Source organism: Henckelia pumila, chromosome 4 (assembly GCF_033568475.1).
Source record: "Henckelia pumila isolate YLH828 chromosome 4, ASM3356847v2, whole genome shotgun sequence".
In the NCBI taxonomy this organism is placed as follows: Eukaryota; Viridiplantae; Streptophyta; class Magnoliopsida; order Lamiales; family Gesneriaceae; genus Henckelia; species Henckelia pumila.
Window position 1 is genome coordinate 221,442,665 of NC_133123.1, and position 19,474 is coordinate 221,462,138.

Genomic DNA, 19,474 nt, shown 5'->3' on the forward strand with positions numbered 1-19,474 from the left:
TTTGTTTCAATAGGATGATAGAAATAATATCCGATTGAATTCTTCGGATACCCTACAAAATAACATAAGGTGGATCGACTATCCAACTTATCTCCCACTGTCTGCTTCACGTAAGCAGGACATCCCCAAATCCTCAAGTACGAATACTTAGGAGCTTTGCCATTCCATAACTCGCATGGTGTTTTGTTCACTGCTTTAGTGTGGACGTTGTTCAACAACAATACCGCCATTTCAAGAGCATAGCCCCAAAACGAAGATGGAAGCTCAGTGAAGCTCATCATAGATCGAACCATGTCCAACAATGTTCGATTGCGACGCTCCGAAACTCCATTCAGCTGAGGTGTCATAGGAGGAGTCCACTGAGAGAGAATCCCATTCTCTTTTAGATAGCTCAAAAACTCGGTACTCAAGTATTCTCCACCTCGATCCGATCGAAGTGCTTTAATACTCTTACCTAGTTTGTTTTCTACTTCAGCCTTGAATTCTTTGAACTTTTCAAATGATTCAGACTTATATTTCATCAAATACAAGTACCCATACCTAGAAAAATCATCAGTAAAGGTAATGAAGTAGGTGTGACCAAATTTTGTACCAATACTAAATGGTCCGCAAACATCTGTATGGATCAAATCCAATAGATTTTGACTACGCTCAGGTTTTCCTTTGAAAGGAGATTTAGTCATTTTTCCTTTCAGGCAGGACTCACAAGTAGGTAGAGAGTTAATATCAGACATATCAAACATGCCCTCTCCCACTAGCTTGTTCATCCTCCTTGAGGAAATATGACCTAGCCTAGCATGCCAAAGGTTTGCCGGGTTTTGACTATCGATTTTCCTTTTGTTTGTTGTTATCGGTTTATCAACATAATTTATTGGAACGTCTTTTAATTTTAAGTTATATAGATCGTTTTCAAGTTGTCCATTTCCAATCAAACATTCATTCTTGTAAATATTGCAAATCTCATTCACAAAATTGCAAGAAAAACCATCTCTATCAAGCATAGAAATAGAAATAATGTTTTTAATCAAGTCTGGAACAAATAAAACATCTCTCAAAAGTAACTTAAAATCGTTCTGCAATATTAAATAAACGTCTCCCACAGCTTTGGCTTCAACTCTAGAACCATTTCCGAGCCTCAGCTGGGTCTCACCCATCCTAAGCTTACGACTTCTTGTCATCACCTGCAAATCATTGCAAATGTGAGATCCACATCCGGTATCCAATACCCAAGAAGTAGTATTAAGTGAAACATTTATTTCAATGTAAAACATACCCTTTGCAATTCGCAACTGCTCGAGATATTCCTTGCAGTTACGTTTCCAATGACCGGGTTTCTTGCAGTAATGGCAAGTATCATCATCTTTGTTCTCGTTAGAAGCCTTTGTCTTGCCCTTCTTCTTCGGTACTGTTTTCTTTGGTAGGGCAGAACGTTTCTTACCCTTTCCACTTGGCCCCTTCTTAGAGTTAGAAGAGGAGCCAACCAAGAGTACCGGTTTATCCTTCTTTAATGTGGCTTCATAAGTTACAAGCATATTGACCATCTCTTCAAGGGAGGCCTCTATCTTGTTCATATTGAAATTCACCACAAAACCGTCAAATGATGAAGGAAGAGAGAGAAGTAATAAGTCCACATTGATTTCATGCTCCAATACCAATTCAAGCGTTACCAACTTCTGAATGAGCCAAATCACGCGTACCCCATGATCACGGACCGAAGTCCCTTCACGCATGCGACACGTCATTAACTCTTTTACAGTAGCGAACCTCTCAGCTCTCGATTGAGCCCCAAAAAGTTCCTTGAGTTGTGCGTGAATGTCAGCAGCATTCACGGTATCCTCAAATCGCCTCTGGAGTTCATCAGACATCGAAGCTTGCATATAGCATTTGGCCTTGATATCATGGTCCCACCATTTATCAATTTTTGCCAACTCTTCCGGACTTATATCAGCTGGTGCTTCCTTCGGAGGAGATTTTTCTAACACGTAGAACATCTTCTCCGAGGTCAAGACAATCTTCAACTTACGGAACCATTCCGTATAGTTTGCGCTAGTCAGTTTGTTTTGTTCGAGAATAGAGAATAGTGGATTGCGCGAATTCATCTTAATGAAATACTGAAAAGAAACAGACAATAATCAGTGATTGTTTAATTAATTTACTAAGACATAAAATAAGGCGAAATTTATTTTATGAATCTCACTCCCACTATTTTAACGATTTCACTACCATCTAGTGAAAACGAGAAACATTTTCTTTAGTGGGAACATGGAGTCCAATTGACAAACTATAGTCCCGAATAATATCAGCCAACCATAATTTTCAAATGGTAGAGCCCAATTGCTTCCAAAGCAACCTCCATGTTTTTACCTCATGTCCAATAAGGGCCCAATAATATGACGCCGTTTATTGTGACATGTCAAGATGACCCATCAATATTAAGTTGTGATGGATGGTCGCCATGTGGATCCCCAATAATATGAGCCAATCCCATGGGAGTTCCATCCAACTTACAACATGTGTCGATCCAATGTACAGCTTTCCGACGAACGGGCCCCCCCAATAATATGAGCCGGACCGTATCCGCGGGTAGCATCTCATACATTGATCGTTGATGGAAGGTAGGAACATTTAAACAATATTTAAATTTCTTTTATTTATCTTGATATCAATTTTAAATCATATTTAAAATGAGGGATTTTTATTTTTGAAAATTTGTCTCATCATTTAAAATTTGTATGCTTGCGGGATTCATACAATTTAGTCTAAACATGCATACAACGATAATATCATATATTATATTTTAGGATGATCGATTCCATTACTAATCGACCCGTGGTTGCCAATCACGAGTCTAAGTCCAATCCTAGGTGATATGCAAGTATGAAATGCAATCCTATTACATTGTGCTTCCAATTTACATTTTTTCAGTCTTTATCATTGCTTGCTGGTCCCACCTCCATCTTTAAAATCTCCCACTATTTCTAGTGAATTTACAATAAATTACTATGACAAATAAAGGGATACATTATAGGGGTGGGAACGGGCCATAAACCAGGCCCACTTTTATTACAATTGATAAAATCAAATTTGGGCCATAAACCAGGCCCATTAATAAAATCCAACAATCAATAATAAAGCCAAATGTAAACAACCTAACATACACCTATAATATTGGTCATGGAAATCGATCATCCTTATCTAATAATATTTAATTCAAAAATTAATTTATTGGATATCATGCAATGGCAATAAATATAAATAGATAAAATCATATTTCATACATAAAATCTTATTTTATATATAAAATCATATTTTATTTAGTTTATCCATAAAATCATATTTTATATATAAAATCCAATTTTATACATAAAATCATATTTTATTATCAATTGTACCAAAATTAATAATTAAAAATTTAATTTATTGGATTAAATTTATAAATTTCCAAAATTCAAAATTTATCCAAAAATTAATTTTCTTAGTTTTAAAAAAATTTTGGGCTCAAACAATTTTGACCCATTGCCTCGTGGACCAACTGAAACAATTTTCAATCGGGCCAAAAACTGGGCCCAAAACCATTTTGGGCTAGAATTCATAATTCACGAAAAAATTTAATTTTTTTATAATAAAAAATTTCTGGGCAGCCCGGGACAATCCCGGGCTTCCCGCCCGCCCGTCGCTGGGCAGCCCCGAAAATAATTTTTTTTTCTTTTCCGTTTTATTTTTCTGAAAAATCTAGGCTTTGTACAATCGATAAAATTTTAATCGTAAAACCCGAGAACAGCCTGGCTCTGATACCACTGTTGGAACACGGTCGTTCTCCGGATCGAAAAAGAAAGTGATACCCGGTGCAGCGGAAGTTTTAAAATTTTATATGGAACGATTCCATATGGATATCAAATTCCTACGATTAAAATTGATAATATAAAATTTAAACAATATAAATTTTACCTTAAAATCTCGAAGCGAGATTATGGATACCAACAGATTAAACTGCTCTTGTTGTATATCCCAGGAACTGATGAACGAACAATTCTTCAATCAGGTCCACGAACAGAAATTTAATTCCTCTGATAGACTTCACTAGAAATTCTATCAGAAGTTTCTACGAAGAGATAGAACAGATATGATCTGTTAAATCAGTCTGAAAATTCAAAAATTTACAGACTGAATTTTCGAACACTGTGAGAGGGAGAGGGAGGGGTCGGCCGAAAACCCTAAGAGAGAGCTCTCTAGGTTTTCGAAATTATGACCCGTGTTGTCTAATTTCTGTACTGCAATAACTTATTTATATTGTGGGCTGCTAACAGCTTAGGTGTTGGAAAACTGGCGAGTTCCCAGATCAATCACGATTGATACCCGGTGCAGCGGAAGTTTAAAAATTTTACATGGAACGTTTCCATGGTATGGGTATCAACCGTTCATCGATTGAATTACGTGTGTGTAAAATTTAAATAACAATTAAATAAATTTTACCTCAAATCTCGCAACGAGATTAATGGACACCAACAGAACAATTCTGCTCTTGTTGTCTCTCCCTGGAACCGATGAACGCCTTCAATCAGGTCCACGAACAGAGGTTTAATCCCTCTGATAGATTGCACTAGAAAATCTATCAGAAGTTTTCTGCGAAGAGAATACACGAATTTGATTCGTTATTCCTTACTGCGATTCAAAATCACAGACCGGAATTTTCTCGGGCAGAGGGAGGGAGAGGCGGCCGAAAACGTTTTTGAGAGGGGCTAGGGTTTCGAAAATCCTGTCTCAAAAATTATGACCTATTCTGTGTAATTTCTGTACTGAAATAACTTATTTATAATGCAGGCCACTAACACCTTAGGGCCCATTAGTCATAAGCTGGGGCCCGACAAGCAAAGCCCACTCGTTCAGAAATTAATATAAAATTCATCGTGACTCCGATTGATGAAACGATTTCACCAATGTGCACAGAAACCATTTCTGCACGTTTTAAAGTCAAAATAAATTTTCCTGAATCCGAATTCAGTGGTTTCCAAAAATGTCCATCCCTATGTCATTTTAAGAAATCCTACTCCCTTACTCTTATTTAAGAAGTCCAACTCCTTAGTTCATTAAATTTAACTCTTTAAATTTAACTATCTCAACGGGGATTAAAACTCCATTACACTGTGTGACCCTCAATGGTTCAGGGATACAGCTAGCCGTGGGCTCACAACTCCTTGTGACTCGGAACAACACTTTCCGACTTGCCCAACGAATCATGGTAAAGCGCCTAGCAACATCGCCCCATGATTCCCTAGGTATCACTGATAGTGCCTACAAGAACCAGTAGATTTTGGTTAGCGTACAGTACGGTCCCTTCATCCAAATATCCCGATCGAATCAACAACCATTGGTATATCGAGAGTCGCTCAAGATTCGATGACTATGCAATGCATCTTGAAGATCAAATTAGTGACATCGCATGTGCTACTAAGAAACCATTTCTTAAATCACATCAAGTACTCTGGCCAGAGATTTGTCACACTAATATCTCCTCAGATCGCATAGGATATCCACACTCGCAAGTATGTGGTGAATCCTTGACAACAATGCATTGACTCCTATATGTGTCGTAACTGTACCCAATCTCGACACCTGATGACCCCCTCAGAGTCGGTAAACGAGTCAAAGCACAGTACTAGCATATAGAGTCTCCATGATGTTTCAAGTCGTAAGGACTAATGGTGTACAACCAAAACCGCGGACTTTATCCACTCGATAAGTGATAACCACTTGGAAAGTCCGGATAGGGTAGTTCGACTATTCATCCTATGAATATCCATTTGCATGCTTCGAACATCTCCATGTTCCCTACCAATGAAACGTGGTACTCCGCATCGCAAATGCTAGTCTCAAACTCGAGCGATCCTTATCCTTATTATCGGACGGCTCAATCGACTAGGAACGGTTTTAGAATATACAGTGACTATAAGATGTATTTCATGATAGACATCTCCATGTTCTACCACATCTTACATACACTATAGTATATTCAAGGTCTTTATCAAAACAACAATAGTATATCACAATATAACAATATGAAGTAATATAAAGTCATTGCCATAAAAGTGTAAATAATATTAAACAAAAGATTGTTTATACAAAGAGTCAACAAAGCCCATAGCCACACAGTTGGCTCACTGGGCACCCACTCTTACATTAGGGCCCATTAGTCATAAGTTCAAGCCTGACAAGCAAAGCCCGCATGTTCAGAAATTAATATAAAATTCATCGTGACTCAGATTGATAAACCAATTTCACCAATGTGCACAGAAACCATTTCTGCATCTTTTAAAGTCAAGATAAATTTTCTGAATCCGAATTCAGTGATTTCCAAAAAATGTCCATCACTATGTCATTTTAGGAAATCTTACTCCCTCTACTTTTAAATAAGAAGTCCCACTTTTTTATTCACTAAATTTAACTCTTTAAATTTAATTATCTCAACGGAGATTAGAAATCCATTACTTGTGTGACCCTCAATGGTTCAGGGATACAGCTAGCCGTGGGCTTACAACTTCTTGTGACTTGGAACAACAATTTCCGACTTGCCCATCGAATCATGGTAAGAGCGCCTAGCAACATCGCCCCATGATTCCCTAGGTATCACTGATAGTACCTGCAAGAACCAATAGATTTTGGTTAGCGTACAGTACGGTCCCTTCATCCATATATCCCGATCGAATCAACAACCATTGGTAAATCGAGAGTCGTTCGAGATTCAATAACTATGTATTACATCTTGGAGATCAAATAGTGACATCGCATGTGTTACTAGGAACACCAAGTAACCTAAAACACATCATGTACTCTGGCCAGATATTCGTCATACTAATATCTCCTCATATCGCATAGGATATCCACACTTGCAAGTATGTGGTGAATCCTTGACAACAAAGCATCGACTCCTATATGTGTCGTAACTGTACCCAATCCCGACACCTGATGACCCAATAGAGTCGGTAAACGAGTCAAAGTACAGTACTATCATATAGAGTCTCAATGATGTTTCAAGTAGTAAGGACTAATGGTGTACAACCAAAACCGCGGACTTTATCCACTCGATAAGTGATAACCACTTGGAATGTCCGGATAGGATAGTTCGATCATTCATCATATGAATATCCATTTGCATGCTTTGAACATCTCTATGTTCCATACCAATGAAACGTGGTACTCAGCATCGCAAACTCTAGTCTCAATCTTGAGCGATCCTTATCCTTATTAACGGACGGCTCAATCGACTAGGAACTGTTTAGAATATACAGTGACTTTAAGATGTGTTTTATGATAGCCATCCCCATGTGCTACCACATCTTACATACACTATAGTATATTCAAGGTCTTCATCTAAACATCTTATAGTATGTCACAACATAATAATATGATAAAAGATAAAGTAAATGCCATTATAAAAGTGTAAATTATATTAAACAAAAGATTGTTTATACATAGAGTCATAAAAGCCCTTAGCCACAAGTTGGCTCACCGGGCACCCACTCTTTCATGGTCTCCATTTCATCTGTCAAAGAAGAAGAAATTATTACAGGTAAATTTTCATTCTCACCAAGAAATACATATTTTAGATGAGTTGGTAGTGGTTTCAATTCAACAATCGGTGGTTCTTCAAGACTGGGTTTTTGGAGTACTAAATCCTTTCGGTCACCAAGATCTTTGAGTTTAAGCTTGACACCTTTTCGCCACGATTGATTTTCGTTCAAGTATGCCGTCATCTCTTCTCTTCCTGCATTGATTTCGTCCTCATGACCAGGATGTACAAGCGCAGCTTCTAAAGGTTCCTGAAGTGTATCCTGCACATAATTATACAAAAGTGAGTCCACTACATCTATCTGAAAACATTCATCATTATATTGTGAACATTTAAGCGCATTAAACACATCAAAAGAAATTTTCTCATCTCCCACTCTCAAAAGTAGTTCTCCCTTTTGGACATCTATGAGTGCTTTTCCTGTTGCCAGGAAAGGTCTTCCCAGAATAAGAGGCATGTCCAAATCTGCTCCATATCAAGTACCACAAAATCCACCGAAAAGAGGAATTTTTCTACTTTCACCAGTACATCTTCTATTATCCCTCTTGGATACTTTATAGATCTGTCAGCTAATTGCAACGAAATCCTGGTGTGTTTCGGCTCTCCCAAATTTAGTTTCCTGAAAACAGAGTATGACATGAGATTTATGCTAGAACCTAAATCACACAAAGATTTATGAAAATACACATCATTAATCATGCAAGGGATAGAGAAACTCCCTGGATCTTTTTGCTTTGGTGGGATCTTGTTCTGAACCAGTGCAGAACAATTTTCTGTTAAACTGATCATGGCATGCTCCTCCAATTTCCTCTTGTTGGAGAGAATCTCCTTCAAGAACTTAGCATAGCTGGGCATTTGCATCAGTGCGTCAGCAAATGATAAGTGTATTTTATACACTTAATTTATATATGATTTTAATTGTTAAATATTTGTTTCGAGCAGATTTATGTGGGTGTTTTGTTGTTTTTGTGCTTGTAGAAATTTATTGAATTTATGTGGAAAAGAGGAGAAAAATAAGAAGTTGAGAAGAAAAAGTAGGATAAAGAGTTAAAAGAATAAAAAAAAAAAAGAAAAGAAGAAGAAAAGGAACGATCAGACAAGTTAGTGGGCCTTGAAGCGCTTAGTTGGCGCTAAAGAGAAAGAATTAAGTGCAATCGCGCTGTGTCACAAGAAATCTGAGAATTGGAATTGCGAGATGAAGGCGCGCCCGCGCAGTGTACTGAGCGCCCGCTCCGATCGTGATTTGGAAATTTTATTATCTCGGGCAATTAATTTTTATGGGCTTTATTATTGGGATTTTGTGATCGTATATAAAGAAATCTGAGTCTGAAGATTTAGGGGAGAAGCCGCCACACACGCTTACGTACACATCAGAGAAAAGAGAATTGAACGTGTGATTTCTGGGAAGAAAATCTGGAGCTCTTTAATTGAAGAACAAAGACAGAGATCGATAGACCGGACACGACGTCGACAACGGATTTGTTTCTTTTATCTTTTATTTATTTTATTCTGAATATGTTTGGATTTTTGAACATGATTTTTTTTATTCAGAATTTTATTATGAACTAATTTTTTAGAGTCTAGAGGTCGGATGGAACCTGGTGTAGCTGCTTTCATGAATTTTTGATTTTATTGAATTGAGTTTCTTCTAGATTAATTGTTTTTTCTAGAATTGATTGTCTTTTCAATTACTTGATCAATAATTTAATTGTAATATTTATTTGAAATCTGGCACTCGGGAGAGGAGATTTTGAATATGACCATTAGAAACTACACTGTTAATTATTTATATAGCTCGGAAGAGTGTATAATTTTAACAGATCTTTTTAAAAGAACATTGTTTTGTGATAGATCACTGCGATAAATTCTTAATAGGGATATTGGAATTTAATTGTAGTTGATAAACATTATTTGTTGCTCGGAAGAGGGAAATAATAAACTTAAGTGTTCTTGGCTATTAATTGACTAGAATTCATGAAGATTAATTAATTAGGATTGACTGTTGTTGAAACCATGTGAAATCTAAACCTCTAGACCATTTTTCTCTGATTGATATTTATCTGAAAGTTTTGTGCGTGCTATAAAATCATCTGTTTATTTTATTTTTCTGCCAAATTTCTCAAAGTTTGATTTTCTAGATAAAGTTTAGACTATTTTAATTACAAGTACTAAATATTTTTATTTTACTCCATGTGGGATCGATATCTGATTTTATCACTATATTAAAACTTGACACTCGTATGCTTGTGAGCATTTTTTTCACAACAAGTTTTTGGCGCTGTTGCCGGGGAGTAAATTTTGATTAGTTTTTAGTTTTGTTACCAATTAGTTTAGATTTTAATTTAGAGTTTTTTTTATTTTATTTTTAAGTTACTAATTGATTTCTTCTTAATTTTAATTGAAGTCTATGCGACGATCTCAAAGTGCGAATTCTTTACTTTTTGATCCGGAGATCGAGCGCATTGCACGTGCTTTGAGAAGAATTAGAAGAGAAGAAATCAATAACATGGCTGAAGAAGAAGCACAACAACCTCCCTTGGTGCCAATTAGAGACCACTTCAGACCGATGATCCAGGCTCACTATTCTGGAATCGCTCGAGGGACCATCAATGCAAACAATTTTGAGCTGAAGCCGACCTTGATCAATATGGTTCAACAGAACCAATTTAATGGGAGCACCACTGCTGATCCTCACCTACACCTACGCACCTTTTTGGAGATAACCGATACGGTAAAAATTAATGGTGTGTCTGAGGATATTATTCGTTTACGCTTGTTTCCTTTTTATCTCAGGGATCAAGCAAGGAGTTGGTTGCAATCACTGCCGCTTGGAAGCATCACTACTTGGGAGAGGATGGCAGAAAAATTTCTTGCAAAGTACTTTCCACCTACCAAGTCCACCCAGTTGAAGATAGAGATCAGCACCTTCCGGCAGATGGACACTGAACAACTATACGAGGCGTGGGAAAGGTATAAAGAATTATTAAGACGTTGTCCTAACCACAATTTTGCAGATTGGGAACAGATTGAGTGGTTTTACAACGGACTGAATGCACCTATAAGTATGAATGTGGATTCTGCTTCTGGAGTAATTATTTTTGCAAAGGACCCCGCTCAAGCCTATGATATGTTGGAGCAGATGACGATCAATAGTTTTCAATGGCCATCTGAGCGTATGGGAGTCAAGAAGCTAGCTGGAGTGTATGCAATGGATCCTCTCACATCCATCACCGCTCAACTATCTGCATTGACTACACAGGTAGCTTCTTTGAATAAGATTAATGTTGCAGATTCAACTGGAGTTGAAGGATCATATACACCAGAGCAAGTTAATTATATCAATCCTAATGGCTACCGAGGTTATAGAGCTTACAGAGGTAATCCTGTTCCTAATGCTTATCACCCTAGTATGCGGAATAATGAAAATTTTTCATATGCTAATAATACTAATAAGGGTGATGGTAAGTTGTCTTTGGAAGATGTGGTTAGTACTTTTGTGCAGGAATCATGTAAGAGGATGACGAGAACTGAGTCTCGCCTTGACAGCTTAGAGACTCACATGGCCAACATGGGTGCTGTACTTCAATCCATGGAAACTAGCATAGGGCAGTTGGCGAACACACTGAAGGATAATAACAGAGGCTAGTTTCCAAGCAACACTGAGGTAAATCCCAAGGAGTAGTGCAAGGCCATAGAGTTGAGGAGTGGAAAAGAAGTTGGAGTCCAAATCCCTATTGTTGTGGAGAAGAAATTTGAGGAAAAAGTCGAGGAGAAAGAGAAGGAGCTTGAACCTGACTCGAAACCGATGTACAAGCCGCCACTCCCCTACCCACAAAGGTTCAAGAAGAAGGCGTTGGATGAGCAGTTCTCCAAATTTTTTGAGATTTTCAAGAAAATTCACATCAACATCCCCTTTGCTGATGCTTTGGAGCAAATGCCGAACTATTCGAAGTTCATCAAGGAGGTGATGTCCAAGAAACGGAGGCTGCTAGAGAACGAGGTGGTAAATCTAACTGAAGAGTGCAGTGCAGTGCTACAAAATAAGATGCCACAAAAGCTTAAGGATCCAGAGAGTTTTACTATTCCTTGCACAATTGGTTCTTCTTATTTTAATAATGCACTTTGCGATTTAGGAGCTAGCATTAATTTAATGTCTTTGTCTGTTTTCAGGAGCTTAGGACTTGGTGAGGTGAAACCCACAATGATTGCATTGCAGCTGGCTGATAGATCTATTACATATCCGCTTGGAATTATTGAAGATGTTCTGGTAAAAATAGATAAATTTATTTTTCCTGTGGATTTTGTTGTGCTAGATATGGTGGAGGATACAAATATGCCACTGATATTGGGGAGACCATTCCTGGCCACTGCGGATACCAAGATCGAAGTCAAGAAGGGTGAATTATCTATGGGTGTGGAAGGCGAGAGAGTGATTTTCAACTTATTCACGAAAGCACCCAATTCACCCATAAAAGAATTGTCCTTAATTGAACCGGTTGTGAAGTTGGAGAGCTGTCCAAGAGCTGATTTTAAGGTTGAATCAAAGAGTAAATTGCCAAATTTATCGACGAAGAAAGCCACGAATAACAAGAAAGCAAAATTTAAAAGGTGGTTAGTGGAATTTATTTGGCGAGTAAAAGAGAAAGGGAAGATCTAACACCGGTGAAAGTCGGACTGACGACTTTAAACCAAGCGCTACTTGGGAGGCAACCCAAGAATTTTCTTTTATTTTTTTTTCAGTTATTTAATTTTTGTTATTTAATTGTTTTTAAGTATTTTTTTTTTATTTTCAATTTTTGAGCTTAATTGTTTTTAATTTTCAAAAAAATTTCAGGCTCCAGATATCTCAATTCGAGCAGACGGCGCGCTCGCCCCATTAATCTGAGCGCCCGCGCTGCATCTGGGAAGAAAATAATATTGAAGTGCGAACTAGCAGCGCGCTCGCGCCACTCCTCTTGAGCGCCCGCGCTTTCTCTGCGCCATACTGATGTAAGAACAGCGCACTACCTAGCTCTATCGCGCAACTCAAAGGCGCTACATTAAGCGCTATCGCACTCACCAACCGCGCACCACCTCCAAGAACTGACAAGCTCCCATCCGCGCCAGCTTCAGCGCTATCGCGCTCACCAGCCTGCGCTTTCCATAGCGCAATCACGCTCTACACAGCGCTATCGCGCTCCAGCCTCCCCAACGGCGCATAACCTTGCGCCAACGACTTCCCATCTGCGCTTCTTATAGCGCTAACGCGCATCTCACACCATCCACCATGCGCAAACAGGTTCATCAGCGCGAGATCCTTGAGCTATCGCGCTCCAAGCAATATCCTACTCTATGCGCAAACGTGCACTACCAAATGCCAATAACCTCTTCAGTGCAGCCTCCTTCCTGATCTCCTCTTGATCAAACCAGCAAGAAACCTGCTCCTTTATGCGGCCACTTCTTCATCAATGGCACCATCTCTTGCGCTATCCAAGCTCCGGAACAGCTCATGATGCCTCACACTCTTCTTATTACCCCATACATTAAGCGAGTTATTTTGTTTTGATTTCTTCGGGATTTAATTTTGTGTATTATCTTATTGTGTGCATGTATTTTTTTTCCAGGTTCATTTGGATGTTTATAGGATGCTTATCCATTCCTTTTAGGTTGGTGTTGCGGTTGAGAAAATTTGTTATGAAGCTTTTGATAACATTGAGTCCTGATGCTCGGTATCGAAGGTACGCGTCCCATATACCTTGTTATTTTTATTGTTTTTCATCATTATGGACAATGATTATATTAAGTTTGGGGGGGGGGGGTGAATCAGTGTCTGATCTTGTTGTTTAGTTGAATTAGTTGGTTGGTTAATAGTTGAGTAGTTGAGTTTTATTGTGTGCTTCATAGTTAAAATTTTTGTTTGAGTTTATTTGTTGTTTAAGTGAGTTGAGTTGAGTTTTGAAAAGAAGTCGAGAAAGAATTGGATGCATGGATAATGAGGAAAAATAATTTTTGTACTATAACTGAAATCCATGACTGTCTACGTATCTGACAAATTTTTTTTGAGAAAATGGAACCAATTGAATGAACAATTTCTTATATACTCTGTGATTAATGCTTGAATTTGAATTTTGAAACATACAGACATAGATATGATTGAGGCATTGTTTGAAAATTTTTGGGCTTGAATTTTATTGATGAAATTTTTTCCTTAGTTGCCCATTTGAACCTACACGTATATTTGTACATTGAGGTACGGAAAAATATGAATTTTTGTTGTGAAAATCATCGTTTACTGCTGATGATTATTTTTTCTGCACTGATTGATATTTGTATGATTTGATTGTGGATTGAGACTTGTCTAGAACTAGTTCGAACACTCTTCGAGGCGAAATACGGGCAAAATTGTGATTAGGAATGATTTAGGCAATTTTTTTTCTGAAATCGTTTGAGCCTTTCAAGCTACCCAATGATTAATATGTTATCCTTAGTACCTTGTTTGAGCTTTATTGAAAATCGAATGGCATGCTTATAAACGTGTGACTAAACCCCCATTCGTCATTATTTCAAGGTCCTACATTGACTACCTGAATAGCCTAAACACTATTTTCTACCTTTAAGGGAGTAATTTGAATGCTAAAATGTTATATGCTCCTGGTGTTATTTGTGAAAAATGGAAGGGTGTGGTGGAAGAATTGAAAAGAAAAATGAAGAAGGTAGTAGAAAAAAAAATGTGGTTGAAAGAGTTGTGAAAAATAAGTCGAGCAAAAAATTGAAAAAATCACTGAAGTGAAAATAAGTGTGAAATTATGAATGAAAATGAGTTGAAGTTAGATTGAGCATAAATATAAATTACTCCTTATTTTGAATTCTTATCCTTTATTTGTAGCCATGAGCCAGACCTTACATTATAAGCTGATTAAGTCTTATTGACCGAGTCTCAGTTGCCCAATATACTAGTGGAGAAGAGTTGCAAGAATTTAGCCTATGTACTGTTGATTGATACTTTTAATGATTATGAATTTTGATCTAAACACGCACACACTATTATTCTTTGCATTTAACTGATTGTGAGTGTTTTTGATTTCATATCCTTAATTTTGATCCTATGCTACCCTGAAAAGTCTTCATGATCTATGAATGTGTGAATTGAACTTAGATAAGAGTGTTTTGAATTTGAGTTGCGGAGATTGTGAGTTTATGCGGTTATTTTGGTTATGATTAAAACTTTCAAGTGTTAGTAGGTTGGATGAGATTGGATTTGAATTTTTTGAAATTATTGCTGAGGCCATTGCTCCATAATATTTTTTGACTATCATTGTTGATTTGAGTTTTTGGAAGATTATTGTTTTGATTAGTTTTGCTCGGGACTAGCAAAAGTCTAAGTTTGGGGGTATTTGATAAGTGTATTTTATACACTTAATTAATATATGATTTTAATTGTTAAATATTTGTTTCGAGCAGATTTATGTGGGTGTTTTGTTGTTTTTGTGGTTGTAGGAATTTATTGAAGTTATGTGGAAAAGAGGAGAAAAATAAGAAATTGAGAAGAAAAAGTAGGATAAAGAGTTAAAAGAATAAAAGAAAAGAAAAGAAGAAGAAAAGGAACGATCAGACAAGAGAGGAGATGGTTTTTTTTTAGTGGGCCTTGACTGTTAGCGCTTAGTTGGCGCTAAAGAGAAAGAATTAAGCGCAATCGCGCTGTGTCACAAGAAATCTGAGAATTGGAATTGCGAGATGAAGGAGCGCCCGCGCCGTGTACTAAGCGCCCGCTCCGATAGTGATTTGGAAATTTTATTATCTCGGGCAATTAATTTTTATGGGCTTTATTATTGGGCTTTTGTGATCGTATAAAAAGAAATCTGAGTCTAAAGATTTAGGGGAGAAGCCGCCACACACACTTACGTACACATCAGAGAAAAGAGAATTGAACGTGCGATTTCTGGGAAGAAAATCTGGAGCTTTAATTGAAGAACAAAGACGGAGATCGATAGAGCGGACACGGCATCGACGACGGATTTGTTTCCTTTATCTTTTATTTATTTTATTCTGAATATGTTTGGATTTTTGAACATGATTTGTTTTATTCAGAATTTTATTATGAACTAATTTTTTTAGAGTCTAGAGGTCAGATGGAACCTGGTGTAGACGCTTTCATGAATTTTTGATTTTATTGAATTGAGTTTCTTCTAGATTAATTGTTTTTTTTTCTAGAATTGATTGTCATTTCAATTACTTGATCAATAATTGAATTGTAATATTTATTTGAAATCTGGCACTCGGGAGAGGAGATTTTGAATAGGACCATTAGAAACTACACTGTTAATTATTTATATAGCTCGGGAGAGTGTATAATTTTAACAGAACTTTTAAAAAGAACATTGTTTTGTGATAGATCACTGCGATAAATTCTTAGTAGCGATATTGGAATTTAATTGTAGTTGATAAACATTATTTGTTGCTCGGGAGAGGGAAATAATAAACTTAAGTGTTCTTGGCTATTAATTGACTGGAATTCATGAAGATTAATTAATTAGGATTGACTGTTGTTGAAACCAGGTGAAATCTAAACCTCTAGACCATTTTTCTCTGATTGATATTTATCTGAAAGTTGTGTGCGTGCTATAAAATCATCTGTTTATTTTATTTTTTTTCAAAATTCTCAAAGTTTGATTTTCTAGATTAAGTTTAGACTATTTTAATTACAAGTACTAAATATTTTCATTTTACTCCCTGTGGGATCGATATCTGATTTTATCACTATATTAAAACTTGACACTCGTACGCTTGTGAGCATTTTTCACAATAGCAAAAGGAATGTTTATATTCAATTTCTTGAATACCTCTAGAAATTTTGCAAACTGGGAGTCTAGCTTGAATTTATTGAGAGCTGTAGGAAAAGGTGGTGGAATAACAACATTATTTTGTGATGTGGATGGTTGTGTAGAAGTAGAAGACTTGCCTGCAGTTTTCTCCGGTACAGTATCTTCTGGCTCTTTTGCTTCTTGTCTTTTAGATTCTATCCTCTTCCCACTTCTCAATTCAACTGCTTTTACCTGCTCCTTTGGATTTTTCTCTGTGTCGCTTGGCAAAGTACCCGGATCTCTGCTGGACATCGCTTTAGCCAATTGCCCTATCTGATTCTCCAAATTCTTTATCGATGCATCCTGATTTTTCATTCTGGTTTCAGTGGATGATATGAACTTTTGCATCATCTGTTCCATGCTTGAATTCTCCTCCTTATGTTTTTTTCCATAGTTCTGATTCCCATATGACCTATTATTCTGTCCTCCCCATGAAAAGTTTGGATGTTGTTTCCACCCTGGATTATATGTATTTGAGAATGGATCATTCCTAGGGCGGTTTTGATTTCCCACATGGTTTACCATGCCTCCCTCCGGTTGATATGATGGATTGCCAGTCTGAAAATATTCCGTGAAGTGTTCAGCACCACATTTCTCACACCACACTTCTTGAATACGCATCGCAGAATGCCCTAAACTTAGCTCTTCAATTCTCTTATTCATGACCTCAAGCTGAGCTGCTACTGAAGTGAATGCATCAACTTGATGAATTCTTGCGGATCTCCTGGTTGCACTTCTCTCAGATTGAGGGTGATAACTACTAGATGTCATCTCCTCAATTAACTCATATCCATCCTCTGGTGATTTTCGTAATAAATTACCACCTGCAGCTGCATCTAACATGGTGCGATTAGAGTGAGGAAGACCATAATAAAAAATTTGTACCACAAGACCGTCTGATAGTTGGTGGTGTGGGCATCTCCTCAATTGATCTTTATAGCGCTCCCAAGCTTCATAGAGTGTTTCATGTTCTCCTTGAGCAAAAGTTGTGATGTCAACTCTTAGCTTCATAGATTTGAATGGTGGGAAGTATTTGGTGAGGAAAGCTTTTGCGAGATCATCCCAAGTGCTGATGGAACCTGCAGGTAGATTCGTTAGCCATGCTTTAGCCTTATCTCTTAATGAAAAAGGGAATAAACGCAAACGAATAGCGTCATCAGAAACTCCCTGCATCTTGAAAGTATCACAAATTTCTAGAAAATTTGTAAGGTGAGCATATGGGTCATCGATCATCATCCCACCAAATTGAACTATGTTTTGCACCATTTGAATGAAAGCAGGATTGATTTCAAAATGACTCGCTGCTATTGTTGGCCTGATATTGCTTGGTCTGGCATCGTCGATGGATGTCAAGGCGCTATCCATCATGGATCTATAGACAGGTGCCGCATTAGCATGTCCATCTAAACATAGTCTTTCTTTGTCCGCCATTGCTTCTTGTTGTAGCCTTCTTCTCCTGCGAAAAGTTCTTTCGATTTCTGGATCAAAAGGCACAAGTTCCGAATCCGGTGAATGTTGCATGAACTGCTGGAGTATCCTGCAGTTCATAATAGTGATTAAAATTGAAGTAGAGAAAATTAAACAAAACAAATCAAAGTAATCAATAGTCCCGGCAGCGGCGCCAAAAATTTGATCGAGCAAATACTAACACTTAAAAATCAATATAAATATCTCTCAAATATGCTCAAAATTATCGCAAGTGCACGAATCAAGTTATAGTAAAGTGTACTGAGTACGAGCATCGTCCTCGGGGACTATGTCACAAAAATTCAATTATTTTATTCCTCTAGCCAAAGTAACAAAAATTTTGGTGAAATATTATACTAAAATTATAAATTAATGAGTTCAACTTAAATTACTTGAATTAAAATAAATTAACCACAACAAATTTTAGAGCAGAAAAATATAATATGAGAATATTTTGTTGGAATCTCGGTTCACCTTCCCCCTAATTGAACTGGACGATTGACATTTACTTTTATACACATAAATTCAACAGGAATTCCTGAAATATCGACACTCTCTCTCGAGTTTATGCCAATCTAATTCAAGTTAATGAAACAATTAAATATCTTTAATTATTTATCATTACTGATTGCTTTGCGTTCTTTGAATTCCCACATCTTTCAACTTGGTGGTCTATGGTTATCAATGTGTACTAAATATCATATATCTATGCATATTTTAAGTCCATGGATTATTTCACTCGCCCTAATCATGAATTTATCTCTCGATAACAATTCACAACATACGAATCTATGCTAAAGTTAGCTACTCCTCAACATAGAATAATAAATCATGAAAAAATCAAATAATAGCATAAAGTAAACTCAATTCGTCCAACAATTTCAATCACACAAACGTGTTTCGGGTTTCGGATCCCCTAAATTCCAACAAAAGGGAGTTTAGCTACTATAACTCATAGTAAAAATTAATCTAACAATGTTTTCAACATAAAAATTCAAAGTTTGGATGAGAAGAAAACTCAAAACAAGCCGAGCGATTTTCCAATCCCTTCACAGCCGCTGTGCCTTGTTCTTCTGCGTGTCGAACCCTCAAAACTTCTGAAAATCTTCTATTTATATTGCCCTCAGAGTCCTTTCCTTCTAAAACACCTAGAATAATAATTTCCAAAACTACGTGAGAGCACCCGAGCGGTAGAAATTTGCTGCTCGGGCACTGAGAATTCCGCCTCCTCACTGCCTATGTTTCTTAAGAACGCGCTCGAGCGGTAATAAATTACCGCTCGGACGCACAGTTTCTGACCCTCTTTCTGTTGCCTTCTTCATGCATGCGCTCGAGCTGAAATATTTAGCAGCTCGAGCGCACCCTGTTGATTCCCAAAAAATACTTGATTCTTTCATTTTCCTGCCAAGTAAACCATAAATCAAGAGGAGTGAACAAAACACAAGTGAAAACACTAAATGCAAACAAAACGAGATTAAAACGAACAAATTGACACAAACGAAAGCAAAACACATAAACAATCATGCAATAAAACATGCAAAAATGGCTCCTAACAGACAGCTTCAGATATTCGTAGTGTAGTACCTAAAAATCTAATCTA

The 19,474-nt window shown here is 37.1% G+C and overlaps 1 non-coding gene across 1 annotated transcript; it reads left to right on the forward strand.

The window, feature by feature from the left end:
* The first annotated feature begins 17,308 nt into the window (after window positions 1-17,308).
* Window positions 17,309-17,415, forward strand: LOC140869963 (small nucleolar RNA R71). The gene has a single exon (XR_012146950.1). It is a non-coding gene; the product is annotated as a small nucleolar RNA R71 (small nucleolar RNA).
* Window positions 17,416-19,474: the final 2,059 nt, after the last annotated feature.